The sequence below is a fragment of the Protopterus annectens genome, chromosome 6.part0 (assembly GCF_019279795.1).
Source record: "Protopterus annectens isolate FY-2018-M chromosome 6.part0, PAN1.0, whole genome shotgun sequence".
Classification (NCBI taxonomy): Eukaryota; Metazoa; Chordata; order Ceratodontiformes; family Protopteridae; genus Protopterus; species Protopterus annectens.
The window spans coordinates 12,976,871-13,003,059 of NC_056737.1; the positions used below are offsets into that span (position 1 = coordinate 12,976,871).

The window sequence follows — 26,189 nt, forward strand, 5'->3', positions numbered from 1 at the left end:
AGAAGTATGTATGCTCCTATATATATATATATATATATATATATATATATATATGTGTGTGTGTGTGTGTGTGTGTGTGTATGTATATAAAAGACAGATCCGGAACAGGTATGGATGAGGGAGCTATCATTGATCAGACAGAAATGGCAGCTATCATTAGATAATCCCACTAGTTGATAAACTTACTGTTCATTTTCTTGTCATATTCAGCATAGTTAGAAATGTACATATGAAACTATGAACACCGAGCTGCAGAAAGCAAGTACATTTCCTATAGATATTAAAGACATAAGTGGAATCCATAATGCTTGCTAAGTTTAGTCAACATCGACAATGTTTGCTTGTTTCGTTTTGCCCCACCCTAACTCTTCACACCATCTTGATGATTTCTTCCTTGTGCTTCAATATGTTGTCTTGTCCTTCAGCATTTCCATCCACCCTTTCAATACACTGTAACTGGCAAAGATTGTATTGAAATAACTGAACTATGCCAGGGGTGTAAGTAATGGGGTTCAAGATACTCTGAGGTGCATTTTACATATGTTTTCCAACCTTTTGAACCAATCATAACCTGCATAAAAATCTTGGAATACAAAAGAAATTGTTTAATTTTCTTTCAAGGAAGAAATGCATTAGATCTAAGGCCTAATATGAAAATTAGACAAAAAAATAGTATTTCCCAATAAACTAAAAAGAGAGATCCTTACAAGGATACATAAATCAAGTCCGCTCATACATTATTCTAAAACCAAACTCCAAGCAGTTATAGTTATCCCTGCCCCCAGAGTCATTCCTGTTGGTATCATGGACCACCACTTCCCCACAACTTCTCTAGCCAGCCTAACTGAAGTGAGCATCTTGAGACAGTGTAAGACCATCATCTATTATTCAAACAGCATAACACAATTTGTGAGAGATGTATATATAATATCTATCTATATATACAGAGATAGATAGATAGATAATATGCTTGGAGGCAAAAATCAGACACACAGTAAACTCAAACACCAAAATCCTCAGCAGTACACCACACATCACACCTTACCTAGGCCATCACAATACACATAATCCATCATATTCTGAGGTTCTAAAGAGTAACTTGCTTAAACCTCAAAGACCTCCAAAACACAGCACAACACAAAGCACACTCAGCAAATTAACCTTACTACCTCACATAGCACCAGGAGCCCCAAAGTCATAGATGCTGACCCGTAAAGCAGTCATCAGCCCAACCAAACACTCTTGCTATAGGTGACTTCACTGTAAGACATACAGATGCACCTCTTACCAGGCTGAGCAAGGACAGAGTGATTGTTAGTTGTTTGTCTGGTGCCAGGATTCATCAGATCATACAAATACTCGGTACTTATGTATTATCGCAACCACGCTTATGCGGCAGTCGTAAGTACACTTTCTTGCCAGCTTCTTGTGTACACAGCTTAACCGTGGAATAATCATGTAAAGAAAATCCCTTAGCATAATCATAATAATCAGTTTAGTCTTGAACTGATTTTCCAAACGACGTATTGCCGCAACCATGTACATTACAATATTGAATCTTTCTTTTTTTCCACACTGAAAGATCCCTTATCAAATTTAAAATTCACACATCATATTCTGGGTTTGTCTTTACTTAATCAGATCAGTCAATTAATTAAAAATCCTACTAATGTAATATATATGAAAAGATTTGATCCATAGTCTGACTTTTGCATTTTTGCTTCTGAGATGCTTTCTTATCCTCCCTTCCAACGCTGTACATGTAACAGTTAAAGCCATTTTTAAAATGCTCCGTGAAGTTGTATAGAAATATGGGAAACTACATTTTATCTCAAAATGCTTTGAATTGTAGCCTAGGTGTTACATTGCAATGCATTAACAATAAAGTTGAATTATTTTCTTAAATGTAAATCAATTTTAAACTGTAGTACAGATATCCAATCCAAGTCAAAATGACTTACAATGGTGAAATCCTAATGCAAAAGTACAACCACGCCAATCACAGTTAAATAATGTAGTAGCGAGAATATGACTTACAAAAATTTATTTAGTACCATTATGTAAAGGACATGTGGCCAAAAATGACTGGTTGCAAAAATATAAATAATAGGATACTTACAAAGTGTAGTAGCGATAATAGGCCAAACCCACTGTAGCGATAATAACACGCCACTGAGAAAGCGTGTTTGTGATAATACATAAGTACCAAATACTCAGTTCCTTGAACAACAAGTACTAGTATGACTATGTCATAGCTCATGCCACTGTCAATGACTGAGGTGTACCTCTCTGGATTATATGAAGAGAGACACAATGGAGCTTTTACACTGTGTCCAAGGCAGGTATGAGCCTAGCACTGAGCAACATTCTACCCTCTCCAGGGATGATGCCACGATATGAGCAAAAATAATTGACTTTAATAACTGGCTTAGTTTTTGATGTCATTCAAAGGAGGGCCAATATTTGTTAGCCAAGGAGGATATGAGTGAGAGACCATACTGCTTCACCACAGATGGCCTGCATCTGTCCCCTCTAGGTTTTGATCATTGCCAAAGACATTACCCATCCTCGTATTGCATTTTTTAGGCAATGCCAACCTGATAAACCTATGAACATAATGGAACAAGCAAAGAAAAATATGAAGGTGTTACTGATCAATGCTTCTTGAGCTAAACATCACAGTATATACTTGCATCTTTAAATATGTGTATACATTTGTTAGGGTATCATTGTATCTGTAAATATGTATTTTTAATTTCTTATGTGATCATATTCACCTGGGCTATGCCTGGAAATGGTCCATTGAGATCAGTGCACAATCCAATAAGCAAATATAAATAAATAATAAATGCAAGTAGTCTAAACAAGAAATTCCACTCCCTACAATCCCTTATCACCCTGGGGGACACCGATGTCTGTATAGTGACTGAGACATGGTTTAAAATAGCAAAGAGCACTCTAGCTGTGCAGGGGTATAACTCCTTTAATACCTTTAGACCATCTACTGTGCAGCAGGAGAAAAAAGGTGGAGGTGTCTCAATCTACATCCAGAAGAAACTCTTGTTAAGGCTAGTAAAGCAGCATGATGCACTAGAGCTTCTTCACATCCAAATAACCATCAGAAAGGTTCTATACCATATATTAGCTAGACATATAGCACTCCGTCTATAACACAAGAAGGCCACACCACCTATTAGCAGGAACCAGAATCACTGAATATAAAACCCAGTACCATTTTCCCAAGTGATCTAAACTATCCAACAACAGACTGGGAATCCTACACCACCACAACTGCACAGGCACAGAGCTTCCTGTGTTTTGTTAATATAAATGTCCTGGAGCAATTGGTCAGACTACCCACTATGGGGAATAACATCTTGGCTCTTGTCCTTACTAATATGGGAACATCTTGTAACATCCCTTGCATGTCCTCATCACTTGTTAGGTCTGACTACAAAGCAGTCTCCTTTGAAATAAAATTTAAACCAGAAATCCCTTCTACCAAAGGTACCATTAGAAATTTCTTTAAGACAAACTACCTACTCCTAAGTGATACATTGGCAAGCTTCAGATCCTAACCAAACCCAGTTAACTCCACTGAGTATGCAGAAATGTACACCATCACACCATACCAGCATGTAAACAGCTGTGTAGATGTAGCTGTGCCCTTTAGGGACAAATGCAGGGTAAACCCCAGAAACAAACCCACATAATGGTACCATAATATCAACAAACTTTATAATAAAAGGAAAATAATTTTGTCCAAAAGAAAGAAGAAGAATTTACAGAATGTTAGAGTCTTTCTCACTGAAATAAAGAAAACAACTCAGGAGCTTAATAAAATCCACAAAGGCAAGTTTAAGGCTAAAATATCTACTCAATTCAAAGACAATTGCAAGGCATTTTTACTTATGTTCATAATCTCAAAAGTGCAACACAGCAATACGATGAGCTGATTGTGAATAATGTTACCTACACTGAGGCCGAAGATATAGCAAACTTACTGGCCAATAAATGTAGCTCTAACTTTACCTCTTTTCTCCCCCTGTCTGGCCTTTAAGATATACCTGAAACTAGCTTGGCTCCACACAAGGCCAAGTCCTAAAAGTGCTATCAACAGCTAAAAATACTACATCAATGGGTCCTGACAATATCCCTGGATGCATCTGGAATAGTATGAAGCACAATGTATCCACTCCACTAACAAGGCTCAAACGCCATACAGGTTTGTTACAAGTAAATGTAGAACAGCTACAGTTATTCCCCTGCATAAGTGAGGACCTTCCACAGAATCAAGCAATTACTGACCTGAAAGTCTGTCCAACAAAATATGCAACACAATGGAAAGACTTATCATAGAACTAATCAATCAAGATGCATCTCAGTTTGGATTTGTTAAGGGCAAGTCATGCTTACTCAACCTGGTGGATGTTTTTGAAAAGGTCACCAAAGTAATGGATGAAGGCAAAATGGTACATACTGCAATTCCCCACTCAGGCATCATAGAAAAGCTAAATAAACTGGGCATAAATCCCTATGTCACCCACTGAGTTGCCAACTGGCTCAGAGAAAGAACACAAATAATCAAAAAATGGGGAGTTATCTCCACAAAGAGATCAGTCAAGAGTGGAGTCCTCCAGGGTTCTGTGTTGGGACCTCTCCTGTTTGGCATCTACTTTTCTGAAGTAAAAGCCAATACCAAAGGGCTTTGGCTGACTACGTTTGAATATGAATGCAAGCTAGGAGCAGTCATTGAATCTGCAACTTAATTAGCCATATGGAAGGAAGGTTTGTATAAATAACTGGTGCCAAAATCAAGGACTGAAAGTGAATGCCAAAAAATGCATTACTGTATCCTTTGGGAAGTCATCTAACCCAGGAAACTACCACATCGATAATACACCGATTAGAGTTGACACAGTTGTTCAGGATATGGGAACTTATGTGGACAGCGATCTAACTTTTGACAAACATGTGTCCATTGTTGTAAGAAAGCCCTTTTATATTTCACAGCTTATAAACAAAGATGATTGTATCTACATCTAGTGATGTCATTGTCACCCTTTACTCAGCACTCATTAGGCCAGTTATTGAATATAATGCAGCAACTGGAAAACACACAGAGATACCTTACTAAAATTATGCAAGGCCTAAACAACATGCCCTACATGGATTGACTCAAATCCTGTCATTATATTCTGCATCCCACATACTGTTAAGAGGTGATCTCTTTCTGGCATACAAGACATCCTCTGACCCATTACTGATGTATTTACTGCACATCAGCAAGTCAAATGGCATGAGAAATATCCTGTCTAGAAATCTAAACCTCTTCTGCAACATCAACACAACAGTTTGGGGGACAGCTGTAGCTTGCAGAAGATACCACTACTGTGGAGCAGACTCCTCATCCACATAAAACAAAGTTTATCACTGTGCAGAATCAAGTGCAATTTAGGTCTATGGATGAGAAACAGAAAGTTTACCCCAGAACTTCCCCCTGTACTACTAATGGACCCAGGCAGCTTCTGCATGCTTTAGCCTATGCACGGCTCCCCTCAAATTATCTATGATATGATCCTAGTTAATCTCATTAGAGATAATATATCATTATTGACCATGGGATGGGTAAGAGTAATCTATAACCAAATGCGATAGGTTATTTTGAACACAAAAAGGGAAACTGGCTTGGCTTAAAATGGCCCGCAAGGGCAGCTAGCCAACTGCTTACCTATGAACCTACAGTATATGTGGAAATAGTGCCTGCCTTCCATAACCCCCCCAAAAAAAACATTAGTCACATTGTGTGGACTCCTTTGTTGTTAGACTACAACGAAAGTGAAAAAATAAATGGCCACAATCATACATTTTACATGTTGGTTGTCATAAATATAAGCAGCATGTCCCCTCACCCCTTCCCCAGAAGACAGCCACCTCCTTTCTATCCCTCTAATTTCAGACTGGAATAAAAGAGAATAAGCAAAATCCCCCAGAAACAAATTTTAGCTTGAGGCTGTAAGGTATGACTATATATCTAACAATCCAAAAACAACGCAGTATAAATGGAGAGAATAGTCCACTGGAACCACTTGTAGTAAGCCAAAGCGTTTATTCACTTATTCACAAAATAAATCCAAGATAAACACATCCACATGAATGCCTTTTTAAATATCAAAACAGCGTTTTCGTCTATTCATTGACTTCATCATGAATGCTATTGGACAGGTAATTAAGAGGTACATATAAATATATATATATATATATATATATATAAATATATATATACATTGATAACTTAGAAGGATATACTGGTCATCTGATGAAGTCAATGAATAGATGAAAACGCTGTTTTGATATTTAAAAAGGCGTTCATGTGGATGTGTTTATCTTGGATTTATTTTGTGAATAAGTGAATAAACGCTTTGGCTTACTACAAGTGGTTCCAGTGGACTATTCTCTCCGTTTATACTGCGTTTTATTTGGATTATTGGCCTTATTTGGCAGTTTCCTGACATACTGGATTCTTTGTTAATTTGGTGGAACAGAGATGAATACACCACCGCATCTGGAAGTGAAGGGACAGGATTACGTGGGCCAAATGCGCAGGGTCATAGGCCAACTTACCGAGCTGATATATTTACTTACCCCACTTAGTCAATCCTTAGTGGGGATATGTAGCAATCTAGCCCAGATATGAGTACCTGGAATTGGAGGTAACCACAAAGAACTAAATAATGATGAACAAGGGGAGCTTATTGGCGTGTCTTCCGGTGTCGGCGACCTTGGTAGAGACAATGGTGGAACTTTTAACCCCGCTTCTACACCAAAGATTTTGAAAGTGGCAGAGAATGGATCTAATATTAATAAAGGCAGAAACGCTGATTCTCATCATGATAAGACAAACATTGAGGGGGCGATGGTTGCAGGTACTGTAAAATCTATTAACTATAAGGAGACTAAAGACTGGTTACATACTAAATCTACGTTTAACATAACTGGTAATGGCAAATTTCCTATACGTGATGGGACTTATAAAAACAAATTGGACGAACTTGCTAAACTGATGTTTAAATATAAGTCACTAGAGATAGAGAATGAATATTTAAAGGAATGTATTTCTAGGGAAATTGTTCCCAAGGGGCTATGTGTATATAAATTCCCTAATAATGTTACACCAGGCTCTGTCTTTTATGAAGAACTTGTTAAAGTATTTAATAAATGTGTCTTAGATGTACTTAAACTGATTATTAGAGAGAATATCAGAACACAAGAAGTTATTCAAAAAGATATAGATACTTTAGACCAGTATATCAAGAATGATTTGATTTTTGGTATTCATGAAGAAAAAAACAAGTATTATGATCTTAGGAAGGATATAGATAATAAATGTGAGGATTTGGTGAGTAGAAAAGTAAAAATGTTGGAAAGAGATATAAAAGAATATGAAGGTCATATTAGCTACCCTAAACCTCCCAATCGTTACTATAGTTATAACACTGATATGGTTTATAATAATGATCATTGCCCTGTACATCAAGAAGGTGAAGATGTACTTTATAGGGGGGAAGACCTTGAATATGAATAAGCTTTTCCGTCCCTACGTAGATCTGAGAGGCTAATGAACAGACAAGGCCCACAGCAAACACATTTACAGGGGAGAGGAGGGAGAAGGGGGAAGAGGAGATTCTAAGGAATACCCATTCAACCCACCCCAACAGACATACAGATGAGATTATTGTAGAGGGAAATAAAAATATATTTCATAATTTTACCATTTACAATTTTAGTAACACCATTATAGAAAAAGAACATTTTGGATTATTTTCCAAAGGTTTGAAATTCATACCATATAGGAGAGGGGATGTTACAAAAAAGTTTATTGGATATTAAACTTTTCCTGAGGAAAGTTAACTTAAGTATTATGTTCCCTGATGGAAATAAATATAATAATGATGAATTGAGAAGGAAAAGTATATATAATCCACCCCTACACCCCCAGTTAAAAAATTTAGAAAAGGTAATTGAGAGGGAAGTAAGAAAGTATGGGGATGATTATAAATGTAAATGGAATTTAAGTAAAAAAGGAAAAGAATTAATATATGGAATAAGAAATAGTGATAATATGAGAGTTATGAAACCAGATAAGGGGGTGGGGTGGTTTTTATGGATAATATTTTGTATGAGAGTAAAATGAATGCTATATTATGGGATGAAACTAGATATTCAGTTGTTTCACTGAATGAAATGAATATAGCTTACAATAAAATTTATATAAATTTAAATGACATGTTGCAAGAAGAACTTATTGATTACAATACTTATAAATATCTAAAAGTGGATAAACCTAGAACCCCCTCTATATTTGGTATACCGAAAATCCATAAAAATGAAAGTGACCCACCCCTCCGACCTATAGTTTCAGCAGAGGGATCTAAAATGTATTCTTTAGCCAAATATGTGGATACAAAATTAAAAAGCTTGTGGACTAGATGGACAAATATATTAAGAGACTCTTGGGACCTTTTGAGGGACATTACAGATTGTCCCTGGCATGATAATATTTTATTTATCACTACTGATATTGTGGATTTATTTTCTTCCATCCCTTACACTGAGGGTATGGAAATGTTGGAAGAAATAGTATATGAAAATCAACAAATGACACAAAATGAAAAGCTTGTTAACATATGGTTGATGGATTTAGTGTTGAAATATAACTTTCTATATTTTAAAGGAGAATTCTTTCAACAAATACAAGGTGTAGCGATGGGAGCGGCGTGTGCCCCAACCTATGCTAACCTTGTATTGGCCAATTGGGAAGAGAAATATATTTTGAATTCAGAATTTAAAACCTGTTGGACTTTATATAGGAGATTTCTGGATGATATAGTAATTTTCTGGATTGCTGGAAGAGAAAAAGTTAATGAATTTTTAAGATATATGAATGGTACTACAAATTTTTTAAAATTTACTCAGAAGATTTCAGAAAATGAATTATATTACTTGGATTTAGAAATATATAAAATAGGACAAAAACTTGAAACTAAAATACACAGAAAAAATACATTCTGTAACTCCTTTTTACACTTCGAAAGTGCACACCCCATACATTGTAAAAGAAATATTGTTAAAGGTCAATTTGTTAGGGGTAGTCGCATGACAAGTTCAGAAAATGACTTTAGAAAGGAATGTGAACTATTAGAAAATATGTTTATGGAGAGGGGTTATCCCTTGGATTTTATCAAGCAAATAAGGAAACATAGGTTTTCTCCTATTTATAAAAATAAAGAATCCAGTGATGAGAATAAGAAAAAGAACATGAATAACAAGGAAGATAATGAAGGGTCATTCCAACAGGCTTTAATTTTGGAATATAATGGGTTAAACAATGGTATAAAAAAGATATTTTGGAAGGAATGGGAGAAATTTGCAACCCTTACAGATATAGAGAATTTATCAAAAATACCTAGAAAAATAATTTATAAGAATTCACAAAACCTAAGAAATATTATAGAAAATAAACACAATTTCAATAATAATAGAAATAAAATAGGTACATATAAATGTGGACATTGTAGTCAATGTATATACATTATAAATAGGAACAGACATTATTTGGAAAGTAGAAAAAAATGGCTTTACAATTCAGAATATTTTAATTGTGAGTCCAGTGGTATAGTTTACATGGCTTATTGTGAGAAATGTGGATCCTTCTATATAGGAAAAACTGAGAGAATGTTAAAAAGAAGGATCTATGAGCATATGTATGAAATAACAATAAAAAAAGAAAGCAATGCTTTATACAAACATAGTAAGGTATGTCCAAGTTATAAGTATAAATTTATGGTGATAGAGCAAATTAAAAATGATATTAGAGGTGGCCTTTGGGAGGAAAAAATAAAATATAGAGAATTGTGGTGGCAAATAACCTTAGATGCAGGAAAAAATCCTGCTTTAAACAACAGTATCTCTATTTTACCATTATTAAAATTAAGATCTGCAAAACTTTAAAAGAAGCTTAAAGCAGATCATTAATAAAGCTTACCACTAGAGGGCAGCTATAATATAAATTAATGGTTTTATGTCTCTGAATGTATCTTTTAATACTTTTTTAATAATTAGTGTTTTTAATAAATAGTTGTTATAATATACATATATACATTTTTAATAAGAGAAATTATTTAATAAAATTCATATTATATTAATAATAAAATTCATATTATATTTATATTTGTTTTGAAAGGGGCAGTTTTTTAACATAGAATATTTATAAATTAAAAGGTTTTAAACATAAGTTTTAAACAATTTTGTTAATTGATTCAATATTTAATTAGATAATGAATGCTACTGGATAGGTAATTAAGAGGTACATATATATATATATATATATATATATATATATATATATATATATATATAAATTGATAATTTAGAAGGATATACTGGTCATCTGATGAAGTCAATGAATAGATGAAAACGCTGTTTTGATATTTAAAAAGGCATTCATGTGGATGTGTTTATCTTGGATTTATTTTGTGAATAATGAATAAATGCTTTGGCTTACTACAAGTGGTTCCAGTGGACTATTCTCTCCATTTATACTGCATTTTTTTTGGATTATTGGTCTTATTTGGCAGTTTCCTGATGTACTGGATTCTTTATGAATACATATCTACATACATATAGCATGCCTTCTTACCCTACCACCAAAATATCACTACCTGTATACATGTCTAATATTCACTTGAGCATTCCAGCTTGTTGCACCTTCACAGTACACTTTCTCTAGATAAGTTATACTGACTTTCTATACAAATCTATAAGGTCTGGCTGTGAGCAAAGTTAAAGAAAAAATAAACAGACCCTCCCGCCCTTACATAAACTATAGCAACTTTTTGAGCATATCTCTAAGAATGGCCAGTATTAGACTAGGTAAGTTGAAGATGAGGGCTCCACTAATAAGCCTGTGTCAGAAATCCCCTTATACAGCTTCAGAGGTATGGGGATTATTAATCCTCTGAAAGCTCTAAGGGTCTACATCTTCCGTGATGCATTTCCTACCTTATTTTTGAAATATAATTACTTTTTAGCCAACTGAATAAGACCAACATAGAGAGAGTGAAAGGACATGCAGAATCCACACAGATGGAGCCACAGCCACAATCTAAGAGACCCAGGCACAGTAAAGTGGTTGCACTACCTGCTGAGGTTCTGTACCAGTGATTGGCTGATTTCACATATATCTTGTCTAGCCCTCCTAAGATAACTACTTAGTGTGTACAGTGCTTAAGGATATGAAGTCTGAAACCCAAATGCCAGGTGATATATTCACCACATTCATCAACAATTTACCAAAAACAGCATATTTTACAAAGACAGACTAAACATGAGGCAAAATTAGTGTCACTTGAGAGCTCTGCATGTTAGTGGTTTAACAATGTCAGAGTAAACAAATAATAGATGTCTTACTTCATTTTTGTTTTGCATAAACAGTCACAGTTTGTATTTCAGCTTGATTCACCCAAATACACATTAGTCCTGAAAAGCTCAAATCATAGTTAAAAACAGCACTGCCAATCATTTCATCTGCAGGCAGCCCCAGTACCCATTGCTAGTCACAGTATCTGGTTTAACCCTGCAAGCATAAAAAAAAATAATACTAAAATAATGGTCACTACAAAAAATAACAATGGTTACATTAATATATTTTTCTCATGCAAACAACTTGTCTGCTTCTGCTTGCTTCACCGAAATACCCCTTAGCACAGCAAGGACAACAGCAAAATATATGGCCAATAATTTGTTTTACAGACAGCCCCTGTACTCATTGTTAGTCATAGTACTGACTTCCCTACTCAGTCTCGAGGAGAAATTCCCGGAGCACCAGTAGTTTGCAGAAGAAAAAAAAAAGATGAACGGCATAAGGCTAAATGTTTTATCCATAGGAAATCATTGACATAACAATTTCTAATTGTGCACCAGGAATGATTAACTTTTTAGGGAGATTTCTGTCTTCTTTGAGTTGGGGTGACCATGGAGTTATCATATATAAGATTAGGGGTGTGGGGGACTTGCCCCTGCAAAAAAACAAGAAAAAATCAGTTTTCACCTTCTTGGTTTTCTGGAATTTTTTCCCTTCTTTTGAAGCATCAACTTTCAGGAAGTGGAACACACGGTATTAGACTATACCCTGCCAGGATTTAAAAAAAAAAAACAGAAAGAAAGAAAGAAAAAAAGGAAGAAAAATAATTTACCTGCTACAATTCAGACCTTGAAAACAGAACACTGACATTTGCTGTGACTCCTTCTCAAACATCGTACTACTTCAGTAAGCTGTAACCTCATATGTGTACTTTTACAGCTTTTCACTGCAGCTTAAAAGCAGAACTTTTATAGGTTCATAAATTAGTACTAGGCTAACTGCCCTTGCGGTCATTTTAAGCCTAGCCAATTACCCCATGTGAGAATTAAACCCTGTACTTTGCATCTATAAGGTAGACACCTTGACCATTATGCCAACCTCACAGATTTTCAGGAACTGTACCACCAAAGTTGTACTGCTGATAAGAAAATCCATCTGCTAAAGTGTTAGTGGGGGTAGCATTAGCTACTACTCAATTCAGATATCAGCAATATTTCAGGGTGGGGGGAATACATGGCTAAATAACATTACCCATAGCCCAGACTAGTACATCTGCATGAGGCCTCAATAGTTGGAGTTCTGTACATACTACAAGCCGATGCCTTCATAACTCTATAGTGGTAAAATAGTCTTTGAATTGTTCAAGCATTATGTACTGCAAAAACCCTGCTGACAACATGTTTTCATAGTGCATTATACCTTTCTGTATCCCAGGGAATGTACTTAAACTTTGATTCATAAAACCAGTAATACCCATAATGAAATATAACTTGCTTCATACAAATCACTTTGCTATTCTTCTCATTCTGTTAGCAAAAGAATCAGAGGCATAGCCAAAATATAATGAGGGTCAGAGTCTCAAAGTCAGGGATAATTTGTAAATATTTCTCTTACATACACAAAACATTTCTAGAACAACATGGTTTACATTAGCATACATTTTCTGAAAAACATGACGTATGAATCATAAAAGCTTGTTATTATTTAGTGACTGCAATCCTCAACAGTTAATCAGAAAACCTCCAGTTTTCTGAAGAATAGTGAACTGTACATCCTATTATTTCATTTAGCCCCGGTACCCATTGCTAGTCACAGTATCTGATTTAACCCTGACAGCATAGAAATAAAAAAAAAATAAAAGAATGGTTATAGGAAAAATGGTTACATTAATATATTTTTCTCATACAAGCAACTTGTCTACTTCAGCTTGCTTCACCCAAATACCTCCTAGTCCAGCAAGTACAACAGCAAAATATATGGCCAATCATTACCTTTACAGACAGCCCCTATACTCATTGTTAGACATAGTACTGACTTCCATAGTGCTCAAACTATTAGCCCAAGAAATCTGGACAAAGCCAAAAATAATAGGGGGACAAACCGCTTAAAATAGGGACGAATTTTAAATATTGCTCTTATGAATTTGGAAAGTTGTTAAAATAAAAGGTCTTGTGTTGCCATGCATTTTCTGAAGGATGTGAAGTCAGAAACTCAAATGTCTGTCATTATTTAATGAATTCAGTCCTTGCAGATCTGTCACAAAAATCTGGAAAAACACTAATTTTATGAGGAACAGACCAAAAAATATGAGTAGAAAATCTAGACAGTTGAGAGGTATGCTGGCTTCCCTACTCAGTCTCACAAAAATGTCAGGAAACATCAGGGACATTCTGTTCATGGAGAGAGGGGAGTTATTCTATTGCCTTGCTCTCTGAATGCCTCCTTGGATATCGTCTACACCTCCAACTCAACTAACCCATTCAGTGGGTACATTCCATAAGCCAGTTTCTGGGCAATAATTTTCAGTGACCCAGGGAATAGTTATCCAAATTTTTGCTATCTGTAGTTCTCAACCTTTTAGCTTAGGAATCAAGGACAAAGAAAAAATATAATAAGGGAAAAAAGGCATGCAATCAGAGACAAATTTTAAATATTGCATTTATGTACTTAGTTGCAAGAATAATAGGTTTTGTATGTATGAAGAATGTACTAATTGTCATTATTTAATGATTGCAATGTTCAACAGCCAATTTGCTAGAGAAACAGGTATTTTACAAGGAAAAGACAAAAAATACGAGGCAAAATCAGACTCCAGTTCCTCCCAAATATATTTTATTTATTTATTTATTTATTTATTTATTTATCTTTTGTTAACCGGGTTAGTCCAACTGGGCCAGAGGCCCATTTTCAGTGGAGACCAGAGGAGAAAAGCTTCAAAAATACAATGTAAAAAGTACAAGATAAACATGCATGATTAAAGTAAAAGATATACATGATAAAAGTACAATATAAAGACATACTATACATGAAAAAAATGCATATTGTATGATAAAGTGAAAACATGAGTACAAAAGATGCACGATAATAAGAAAAAAAACTGACTCATGAAAACAATGAAGGAGACAGGCTCCTAGAAATATTTAATATTAATACATGATGTATAAGGAAAAGAAATTGATATATAGTTGTACTAACAATACAGTATCATTACAAGTAAAAAATATGTGATGGAGCAGGAAGTGAATTAACATGCAGCCAGACCTCTCAACCAAACCAATTTACTCATTTTTTACCGCATTTTGGGGTCCAAATGAAGGGGTGCCACGATTCCCGAGTGGCACCCCTTCATTTCCGATTTTTTTCTTTTAGTTTTATTAATTTTTTCAAAGTTCGCTGTCAGAGCTGACGCCATCAGCTCCGTCAGGGCTATCAGCCAGTCGGAATTGAGCTCCTTGAGCTCACGTCATCATTTCTGGCAAGCGGGAAACATTTGGATCAGCAGCAGCAACATGTATTATGCATTTATCGGACAGTTTTGGATTTGGATATAGCAGCCACAAGAGCAAGCAACAAGCAGGAGTGGATTTATTTCTGAGAGCAGCTGCAGGACTGTTTTATAGCAGCCGTGGATTTATTTCAGTGAGCAGGACCGTTTTGGAGTTGGATATAGCAGCCACAGGAGTGGATTTATTTCAGTGAGCAGGACTGTTTTATAGCAGCCACATCTACCTTGGGGCAAGCAGGTTTGGTGTGTGTGTGTGTGTGTGTGTGTGTGTGTGTGTGTGTGTGTGTGTGTGTGTGTGTGTGTGTGTGTGTGTGTGTGTTGGGGGGGTGACTGATGGTGTTTCTGTGCTTGTTGTTTGTGTTGGTGGTAAAGTTTATAGCTCTGTAGAAGGAGGTATGTGTTTGTTTAAGGCACAGAGGTCAGTGCTCAAGGCCCCACCTTGAGCTTAGCAGATAACCACATATATGTACTTACACTGAATTAATGTTAGACTGTTTTGTGGGACCAGAAGGTCAGAAAACACACAGTAAAAAATATTTAAATTTAAAATGGATTATATAAATAGCCCAAGTAAATATAAATGCTAGGACCAACTAGTGTCCTGAATAATAAATATCAAGAATATTTAAGAAAGAGGAAATAAAGAGGTTTTACTATTTAGGAAGCTTGTAACAAAAGCTCATGTAAGCACCCCAACTAGAGATCAATATGAATGCAGACAAGAAAAACAGCCTAATTATATAGAAATGCCAATACAAGTAGTAGATGGCTTGCAGGGCAGAAATATGTCATGTATTTGCAGAGAGCTGAATATTTCCTGTAATGTATATTGTTGATGCTGAGTGAGATCCTCCAATTATAATTCTTCAAGGTAATAAATAAGTACTAGGGAGCAAGGGCTCACCGGACCATAATACAACAAGAAAGGCTCCAAAATATAACAGGAAAAAATGTGTGTGTGTGTGTGTGTGTGTGTGTGTGTGTGTGTGTGTGTGTGTGTGTGTGTGTGTGTGTGTGTGTGTGTGTGTGTGTGTGTGTGTGGTACAGGAAGGTCGCAGAGGTTAGCAGCTTTGAATAAACAGTATTCTAATCATTTAATTTAAATAAGTTTGCCATGCAGTACAAAATAACAGCTGTAAAATGCAAGAACTAAGTAACCCAGAAATGTTATGATATATTATAAATGTACTGCAAACAGTTGCTAAGAGCTATAAACAATTAGTGTATTTCAAAAATGGCAACTCCACCATCCAGATATGTCTGTGGTTGGCATATGATGCCATAATCACTGTCTGTGAATGCAGAAGGATATGGGATGTGCAACAGGAAGTCCCAACAAATTAAAAAATGCACACAACTCACTTCATGATAAGCACACACAAGGTGGTTTGCAGAACTAAGGTAGCTCGCTGCAATGAATGTTTCTCAGGAAAAATGCAGAATAGACCACAGACTTGTTTTAAATGTTTGTTGAACAAATACTAGATTCATGATACTTCCTTTCTGTATGAGTTTTAGATTGTGATTTTGAAGAGACAGTTAACAGATGGTAAGATAGGTGGAATGGTCTGAGATAGGTAGACAGCCAGTGCCTGTTCAGTGAGTTGCTGAGCATTAGGGAAAGATTGAAGTGCCTATGTGAGTGAAAAGCTGTGTGAATGGTGCTTTGAAAAACAAGTCATAAAGTAATTTAAAGCTTATTTTTGTGTAGGGTCAGCTGTATTATACAAGGAATATAAATAAAGTCAGGAAGTTGTATCAAAGAAAAGAATGCATGTATGTTTCTTGTTTTGTGTGCAAGGGGCCAATGATTTGAAAACAGCCCAAAGGTAATCTTTACCCACCACTGGCCAGATGCATTTTCTTTGGATGTGGTGTGGATTTCAATGCTGTTTGAATGAATGTGAGTTTCAAGGACAGAGACGCTTTAATGCCAAGTCTATTTTCATTGTGCTTGTTTAGGAGATGTCTGTTAGTGTTTGTGCATTGTTTTGCTGCAAAATGTACAAATAAAATCCAAATCATTGTAGAAGTAAAGCAGTATGCTATGCACACATTAGTGTTTATGGTAAATGGGGAGAAATTGCCAGGTAATGGGACATTGGAATGGCTGCAGGGGGACTCTGGTGACATATTTTGGTTGTCTGTTCTTCAGTTTGCATTTGAAAGTTGGTATCCCACAGTTCCATTGGAGTGGGTGGGGTTACGCAATTATGTATGCAAATTAGATGTTAATCAGCGTACAGATTTGTACCTATTTTTCATGAGCCTTGTCCAGATTTTTGATGATTCCAGGTTGAGAGGTATGCATGCAGCTGTACTAACAAGGACAGTTTGATTACAAGCCAAAAACAGGTATCTGTATGAAAATAAAAAAATGTGAGTACTATATAAATTAATAGAGGAGGTTGCTAGAGGAATAATATTTGAGGAAGATAATTCTATGAGAAGAAGGCATTGCAAGTGGAGGGTAAAGAAAGGGCATGTAAGATACAGGAAGGGAAGTACCAAAGGTAGTAGAGTATTAATAAGGAGGAAGAAGAGTAGTGTTGATCATGGGAAGGGAGGAAGGGGGTAGGGTGGGAGAGGGTAGAAGTTATAAGAGTGTAACAAAGAGGTTGATAAGGCTTCATAGGATTAGTAAGTATACAGAGAGTAAAGGATGGAAAATGCTTTTGAAATAGGTAGCCAGAGTTTAGGTGGGGAGATGGCAGGTGCATAAGGTGGAGTTGGCAAGGTAGGTTTTTAGTTCTTTTTTGAAGAGGGGTGAAGATTAGAGAAGTCGTAGGTTTGTGGGAGTTTGTTCCAGGTTTGCGCTATAGAGCATTTGTAAAGTAATTTGTCTATGGTTTTGTTAGGTTTATAGGTGTTAAGTAGTGCTTGATCAGTGCTGTGGAAAGATCTTTCAGGGATATAGTAGGATAGGAGGGTGGACAGGGAGGGACAGTTTATAGGTTTGTAGATGAGAGAGTGTGCCATTTGTAGTTCAGAAAGTTTGAGTAGTTGTGGGAACTCAAGCCATTGTAGTTTTTTTAAGTCAAGGCAGTGATGGGACTTGTAGGGAAGGTTCCAGGCAAATCTGGCTACCTGGTGGTATGTTTGTGTAAGTCTAGTTAAAAGATTTGTTTGGATGTGTGTGAATGTCGGAGAAGCGTAAAGAAGGCAGGAGAGGAGATAGGTTTGGGCAAGTGTGATCTTAACAGTGTTGGATAAGAATTTTTTATGTCTATAAAGTAACGCTAACTTTTGATTGGTCTTTTTGATGGACTGCAAGATGTGATGGTCAAATTTTAGATGGTCATCAATTGTAATTCAAAGAAGTTTAGTAGAGGGGTCTACATGAATAATGGTGTTGTCAAGAGAAGATATATGGAAAGAGGCTTTGAGATGAGATGCAGATTTTGGAAGAAAGTGGAGGACTTTGGTTTTCTTTGGGTTCAGAATAAGTTGGTCATCAGTTAGCCAGTGTTCTATGGTGTTAAAGGAACTCTGGGTGAGAGAGTGGAGGTCAGTGGGATTGGCAGAGTGGGTGATAAGGGCAGAGTCATCAGTGTACTGAATTAGTGAAGAAGAGGTACAGGCAGAGTGAAGACTGTTAGTGAAAATGTTAAAGAGAAGTGGGCCAAGAATGGATCCCTGGGGACACCAGTTTGTATAGGTAGGAAGGTAGAGTAAGAGGTTTGCCATCTAACAGATTGTCGACGGTTGTTGAGATAGTTGGAGAAGCAGAGAATAGTGGGGGTTGAGAGGTTTAGTTCGGATAGTTGAGAGAGGAGTTTAGAGTGGGAGATGGTGTTGAAGGATTTTGAAAGGTAAAGGAAGACGCATGATACAAATTTATTGTTGTCCCTTGCTTCATACACAGTCTGTGTTAAAGATAAAAGGGTGGTGGATGTGCTGTGGTTAGGTCTGAAACCATGCTGACAGGGGGTAAGGAGATTTTCATGAAGTAGGTAGTTTAAGAGTTGCTTATGAATACATTTCTCAATAATTTTTGACACCAGGAATAGGATGGCTATTGGTCGGTAATTGGAAGGTTTGGTGGAGTTACCTCCCTTGGGAAGTGGAAGAGTATAAAAGGATTTCCAGATATCAGGGACTGTGGATTCTTTAATGGAGCAGTTAATAAGAATTGAAATGGGATAGGCAATAGAGTTAGCAGCAAGTTTAAGAAATTGTGGGGACAGGTTGTCGAATGAGGGTGAGCATGGTTTGAGTTTTGACAAAAATGATTTGCTGTAGTTAGTTGAAACAGGTTTCAGGGAGAAGGATGATTGGGAGTGGGAAGTTGAGAAGGCTGAGGCATCTAGTATGTTTAGGAAAATTCTGTTGAATTCCAGAACAGCATAATTTAGAGTGTGTGGTGTAACCAATTAATCAGGGAAAGTTTGTTGTTGTAAGTTTCTATCTACATTAAAATTTGACAAGTTATGGCAATTTCTATATTGGTGGATTTTTGGAGTTATGAGGAGGTAGTATAACTATTGAGATAGGGAGATGATCACTTAGAGGGTCTGGTAAGGTGTTCAGATGGTGATACTGATTGGGGTTGGAGGTTAGTATCCAGTCAATGATAGAGCTTGAGTTCTTGTGTATATGAGTGGGAGAGGTAATAAGTTGGGTGAAACCATATAGGTTAATGGTAGAGCTAGGGTAGTTGGGAGAGAGCTTATTCCAGTCAATATTAATGTCACCAAGTATGATTGTTTTATATGTTATGAGTTTGGAGATCCAGGATAAGATATTCTTAAGAATTGGAATCTTATTGCCAGGGGGTATGTAGATGGACACTATGGCAAGTTTTTTATGTGGATTGAAGTGGAAGTTAAGGATGAGTAGTTCTGCTGAGGTGAAGTTTGGGATTGTTAAGGAGAGGGAGGTGAGGCTGGGGTGCACTGAGTATAATATGGTGACACCTCCCCTTTTTTAGGGAGTCTATCTTGTGAGAATATGTTGTACTTTGGAGGTGAGAGTTCAGAGTTTGTAATGTGAGGTTTTAGCCATGTTTCAGAGAAAGTTATGATGTGAGAGGAGTATTGGGTGATCCAAGCATGAAATTCTGTAATTTTGTTGAGAAAACTTTGTAGGTTGATAGAATAGAGTGATAGATATTTCAACAAGGAAATGAGAGATGGATGCCTTGTGGGTGTACCAGAGATCATTGAATCTGTGGGAAGGGTTGGACCGGGATTGGGGTGGATGTACCCATCTTGTAAGAGTGTAGTTGTAAGTAGTAAAGATATGGTTAAGAAAGAAAGATACATAGTAATAGAGAGGTCAGTAGTAGGCTTTAATGTGTGTTTGGGAAAAGTGAGAAGAAGGTTGAGATGTTTGACATTGTGAAAATGGATAAAGGAGATATTAAATAGGGAGGGGACACTGGGAAGTGTATGGATGAGAAGGAGGGTGATGCTGTGTAGGTAGCTGTAGGTGATGTAGGAGGATAATGTAGGGCAGTGTGGTAAGACGATAATTCAGTGAGGAGGAGTAAGGTGGGAAATAAGAGGAATAATACTAGCATCCTGTTTACTTGTATAGTTGCTTTGTGAGCGCAGGAGAGTGACACTGGTTTTATTGGGCAGATTATTAGAAATGTCTGAAGGGTGCAAAAAGTAGTAGTGGAAGGAGGAGAAATAGAGAGTGGTAAGGTGACTAGCTGGTGTGGAGAGTGATATAGTGAAGTAGGCAAGAAAGATAGTGTAGAGGGAGTGTGTATGTATTAGTGTGAGTGGAGGTGGATGTAGAGTTGTTCAACTGTGTTAGGAAGGGAAACATTAGAGTGTGGTTAGGAAAGGGAAGTGGTGCAGAAAGAAAATTGGCTTGTGGGAGGATGAAGGTTGGGCTTGCCAATCAAGGTGTAAGTATAAATGTAGAGTAAGCAGGGGTGGGTGGGAATGGGAGTAGGGTATGGGGAGTGGCATGAGCACGAGCGGAGTGAGGACGAACAGAGTGGGTTTGCACAAGTCTCAGAGAGCTAAGTGTAATAAGAACACTATCTCCCATTCAGGGGAATAATGACTGCAGAATAACCAGTAAGCAGTTAATTCTACTGAAACAAATAACCAACTGACACAGAAAGGCAAATGTACTGGATAAAAGAAAAAATATTGTTGGGGGCTGGCAAGTGAGGTTATTAGAACTTGGAGAAATGTTTACAGTTTAGACAATAATGAAAGGGTATCGGTCTTAATGAGAACGTAGAGCTATACCAAAGAGTATGCGGGGACAAAAACCTGGCCGAAGATTATGCAGAAATAAACAACAAGGGGTCATAGAGTGGGGAAAATTAAGATTATAGGAGTAACATAGGGGTCATTGAAAAAGAGGAAATAAGAATGGTTTTATCGGGTATGAGGTACAGGTGACTGCCGATTCCTGGTAGCGTGCTCTCTCAGGTTATGACAAAAGAAACTAATCAGTTACAAAACTTCATAGACTTAAGAAATTTAGGTTGTGACATACTGTGTTGCAAATAAAAACAGGTGGATAGGGTTCTTTTTTGAAAAGTAGTTGGGACGTCGGTCTTGCGAGGGACTCAGTTTCAGCATAGTCAGCTATGTGCAAGCAAGATTATATTGTAATATTGTACACATGGAGGAGGAAAAAAAGTGTTAAGTATGGTGCCACTGAGGGTGAATTGTATAATGGAGATTCAACAGTAGCATGCACATGTTGTTTGCCTGTACAGTGTTAAAAAAGAAACAATAGCAGTAGAATCATGAAGTATTCTTAGCAACAGATTACCAAGACACTATGCTATGTAGTGTGGTTTGGGACAATACATAATCATGAAAGCTGGGTATAATATAAAAGGTTTGGGACAATACATAATCATGCAAGCTGGGTATAATATAAAAAATGGAGCTAAAAAGATTAGAGGAAAAGATAAGGGACAGAAATCATACAGTACCTTAACACAGGGAAAGAATACATACAATATGTAGCTCTATAAAATGTTTCTAATATTTGCAGTCAGTTAAATGGTTCACTAGTCTAAACTTTATTATTGCAGCAGATGGTGGATCAGTGTTGCTTTAAGATGGAGCACCTACATGGCAAATCACTTCACCAGCCAACAGTCAGCAGTCCTGAAAAAAAGCAAGTGCAACCAATTGTGTAAAGAAAGAAATCTACAGAAAGAAAAAAGGAAGAAAGTACTAGTACGGCACTTAACAGTCATGCACCACACTATTTTTCTCAGCTAAGATTATTCTCTAACAGCTCCATCATCAGATAACCATGTCACTGTATCAAAGATAGTGACTATTTTTTTTTCAAAGACAGTGACTGTTATGCAAAGTCCCGACTTGCAGCTTAAATCCCCAACCTCAGATAGTGTGTGCAATGTTAGTGTGGGTATAAGTGTCTCTTGAGTCAACAAACACTTATATGTGATATGAATGTTGTAGTATATGCTACCTTACAATGCATCTGTCAGACGTGACAAGTCTAGTATGCGGCAAAAAATTCTGTGCTTTTGCTGGTACGTCTGACCATGCCCCCCCCAATCAAAAGCATGGACAACAGGCGACTGTCCAAAGTCTACCTATTATAATCCTTCATTGCTGCAGTCCACTACAGGCCAACCAGGGGAAAAAATTCTATATTTTCAGTTGAAGATGTGAAGCAATATTTTAGATGCTAATAAAACATTTATATACATTCTATACTAAATTGGAATAGTGCAGTATTTCAGGGCAAAGGTTCACCACCAGTATATTCCTACATCACTCGGTTCTATAAATGGTGGGCCAAACAAAAGGTACAAAAGCTAACTATAGATCTGTTTTGGAATTGATACTAATACTTAAAGGTGTAAACAAAATTGTGCTATATACTCAGTCACCTGCAAAGTTAGCTTATAAGACATTGCAATGCTTAGATGACATCTAGTCCTTAAGCTTGTTTTTTAAAAAGAAAAAAAATCTGCATACAGTTAATATCTACAAATGCTGAAAGAAGTCAGAAGCAGATGATTACTTATCTGAATTTTCCAGCAACAATTCAAAGCAGCCATGGTTTTAGTTCACCAGTTATTTGCATTCTAGCATCTTGTTTATATTTGCCTTCTGTATGTAAGAGTACACACATTGAAACCAAAGTTCATGTCTAAAATGGGACCCAATGAGCCATATGTACACATACATGCATTCATATGCCCCTCCCACCCAGTCATGCACATATTTGTTCAAAATACCCTTGGCACCTCAACATTTGTAACAAGAGGATGAAGGATCTGATGAGGAAGAGAGGGTGGGAGTGAGTAACACCTAATTTTACTGAACTCAACTTTTATATATTAATTATATATTTATTAATACATGGGAGGATAAAAATGCAGCACCATCTGACTGCATCAAATATTTCCTGAATGTCAATAAGAGTTGTATATCAGGACTGAATACCACCATCACGCTGAAATAAACCCATATTCTGATGTTGTTCACTACATTTTTACTTTATACTCTCCATCTTGAAAGGATGAATTATGAAGATCATTAGAGACTGAAATCCTGAGTTCCAAGATAACAAAACAATATCCATCTGTATCTCCTCAAACTGGTATGATCCTTTCCCTCTTTCATAAGGACAGTAATATCAATTTGTACCAATAGGTGAGGCAAAAATAAAAAGACTACTACCACCTGCATAAAGTTCGGTGGAAGGAGTCTTGGCTGATTAAAATAACACCAATACAGCCAGGTCAATAGCACAGAGGGATAAATCTTTGACTGTGTTCCAGAAGTCCCAGTATGAATGAGTAACCTAGATGATGGAGTGGAAAGATTAAAATGAGTGGTCAAAGCCAACTCACCATTCCTGGGAGGGGTGTGATAATCATGGGAAAGTCAAATGAACAGTAAGCAGCACATGGACTATGCATGTGCACATCACATGGCACTTCCAAGTCATAAACATGAGTCAGCATTTACCAGGTACGAATGGAAGTAGCACATACATTGGAGCTTAAGTAGAGGACATTCACATCAGAAAACATAAATGTCACCTTCTTGGGATTAGGATTTAATAAGCCAAAACCTACTTGTGAGGCACACACAGCTGAAAACCTACAAGATACCTGACTTTCACCCTCTAGTGCCTGATAAACAAGTTACAAATAAAGTGCTGTCTGCTGGAAAAAGACATCTGAGTGGAGAAAGAGTGGGCATAAACAGTACTTCATGTGGTATGGTGGTGAAAGCTCTAAAGAAGAAAATAATACAGCTTGTATGCACCTCTACCTGTATGTAGTCCTACCAGTGTGTCTTCCTTTTTAATTTCTCCAAATCTTTTCGGTTTCTAATACCATGATGGGAATGGACCCCATTTCTAAGTCAAAGTATTATTAAAGTTCATGAAATTAGCATTGTTTCAACCTTTGATGTCAGCCAGAAGTGCTCTTCGCAGCACCCACAATGTGACTCTTTCTGCAATTCGTACGGATTTATGTGCATTGATAACATACCTAAATACGATTGTAGATTCTATTTTATAAGACCCATCGCTCCTACTACTACTACTGGATCTATCTTGGTATCTTTCTTCCACATTGCCCTTATTTCTGCCTGCAAATCCTGGTATTTTATGACTTTATTTCTCTCTGTATGCAAAAATCTGTAGTCACTTGGTGTAGCAATTTCAATGATCAGTGCTACTTTTGTCTTCTTTTCATGGACCACTATTTCTGGTTTTCTCGCATCTATCTTTTGAACTATTGATAATGGGTGATCCTATGTGATGTAGACATTCATCATTGTCTATGATGCTTTGTGGCTCATGTTTTCAGTGTTTTTCAGCTACTTCAATATTATAATGTTTGCACAATCTCCAGTGCAATAGTCTCGCCACATTATTAGGAATTTCAGTATATAGTCCTTCCGCCAATAGTATGCCACAACCAGCAACAAAGTGTGTGACTGCTTCCAGTTCTCTTTTACAAAACCTACATTTGTCTGTTTCTCCCAAATGTTCAACGGACTTTGTAAACCAATGTGTACATAGGCTACTATCTCTGGCCACCAATATTAACCTTTTATCTTTACTTTGAATTCAACTCTCCTTAACCATTCCTGCAATCGATCCTGATCAACATGAGGTTCTTCCAGGAGTTTTCTATACTTGCAACTATATTTATGCATTTTTCCACATTTCTTGCCTTCTCATCTGATCCTTTACCTTATATTCTTTCTTTTGCTTTTTGGCACATTCAGTTACTGCCTGATTTTTACCTAGTTCTGGTTTGATTTCCATTCCCACTTAACACCAATGTGCTTCTGCTAGACTGAGAAGGAAAGACATCTTAGATTTATTCTCCTCATGTTTCAAAACTTTCACTATGTATGGGTCTTGTGAGGTCAGCAGATGTGTATGTAGTCCCACAATTGCAGATCTATACATGCAATCAATTTCAGGGAGGCCCATACCTCCTTCAGAACAGGGAATATATAATCTTGTTATGCACTTATTTTTATAAATCATTTAATGAGCATGAAGCATCCTTCTTGTTTTCATGTCTAACCTACCCAACACCTTTTGGGGCCAGTCAATCACTCCAAAACTATATGTTTGGACAGAAAGGGCAAATTGGTTTATAGCTTGAATTTTGTTCCTAGATGCCAATGCTGTTTTCAGGATTAATTTAAGTCTTCTAAAATACTCCTTACTAAGTTTTATTTGCATTTGTTCATGTTTTATTGTTGGTCCATCATCAATTCCCAAATATTTACACACTCCCTCTAGTTCAAGTTCTTTTATATCACATTCTCATCCCAAACTGATGTTTTCTTAGTGCTGCAAATTTCCTGCTTTAAAGGTTGCTTTTGCACATTTATCAAGACCAAATGCCATTCTTATATCATCTGAAAAAGTTTTGACTACTTGCAGTTGTGCTTTCAATGCCTCATCATCGGCAAAGAGAAAATGAGAAGTCTTTACACTTTGTTGCTTTCTGGGAATCAAATTATAGCCATGACTTAAACTGTTAAGCAGACAGCTTAATGGGTTAAGGGCAAGGCAAAAGAGCAAAGGTGACAGAGAGTCACCCTGGAATATCCCCCTTTGGATTTTTATCCCTGGAATAATAATTTGCCCTTTATCATGACTTACCTACAAAGTGGTTTGCCACTGTTGCATGGTCACTGTGATGTAGTTTATCAGTGCAGGGTGTATCTTATACATTTTTAAGCACTAATTTATCCATGAATGTGGGATACTGTCAAATGCTTTTTTGTAGTCAATCCATGCCATACTTATATTCTTCCT

The 26,189-nt window shown here is 36.7% G+C and overlaps 1 pseudogene; it reads left to right on the top strand.

The window, feature by feature from the left end:
- Window positions 1–6,916: 6,916 nt before the first annotated feature.
- LOC122805026 overlaps window positions 6,917–26,189 on the top strand; it is a 150,185-nt pseudogene continuing 130,912 nt past the window's right edge.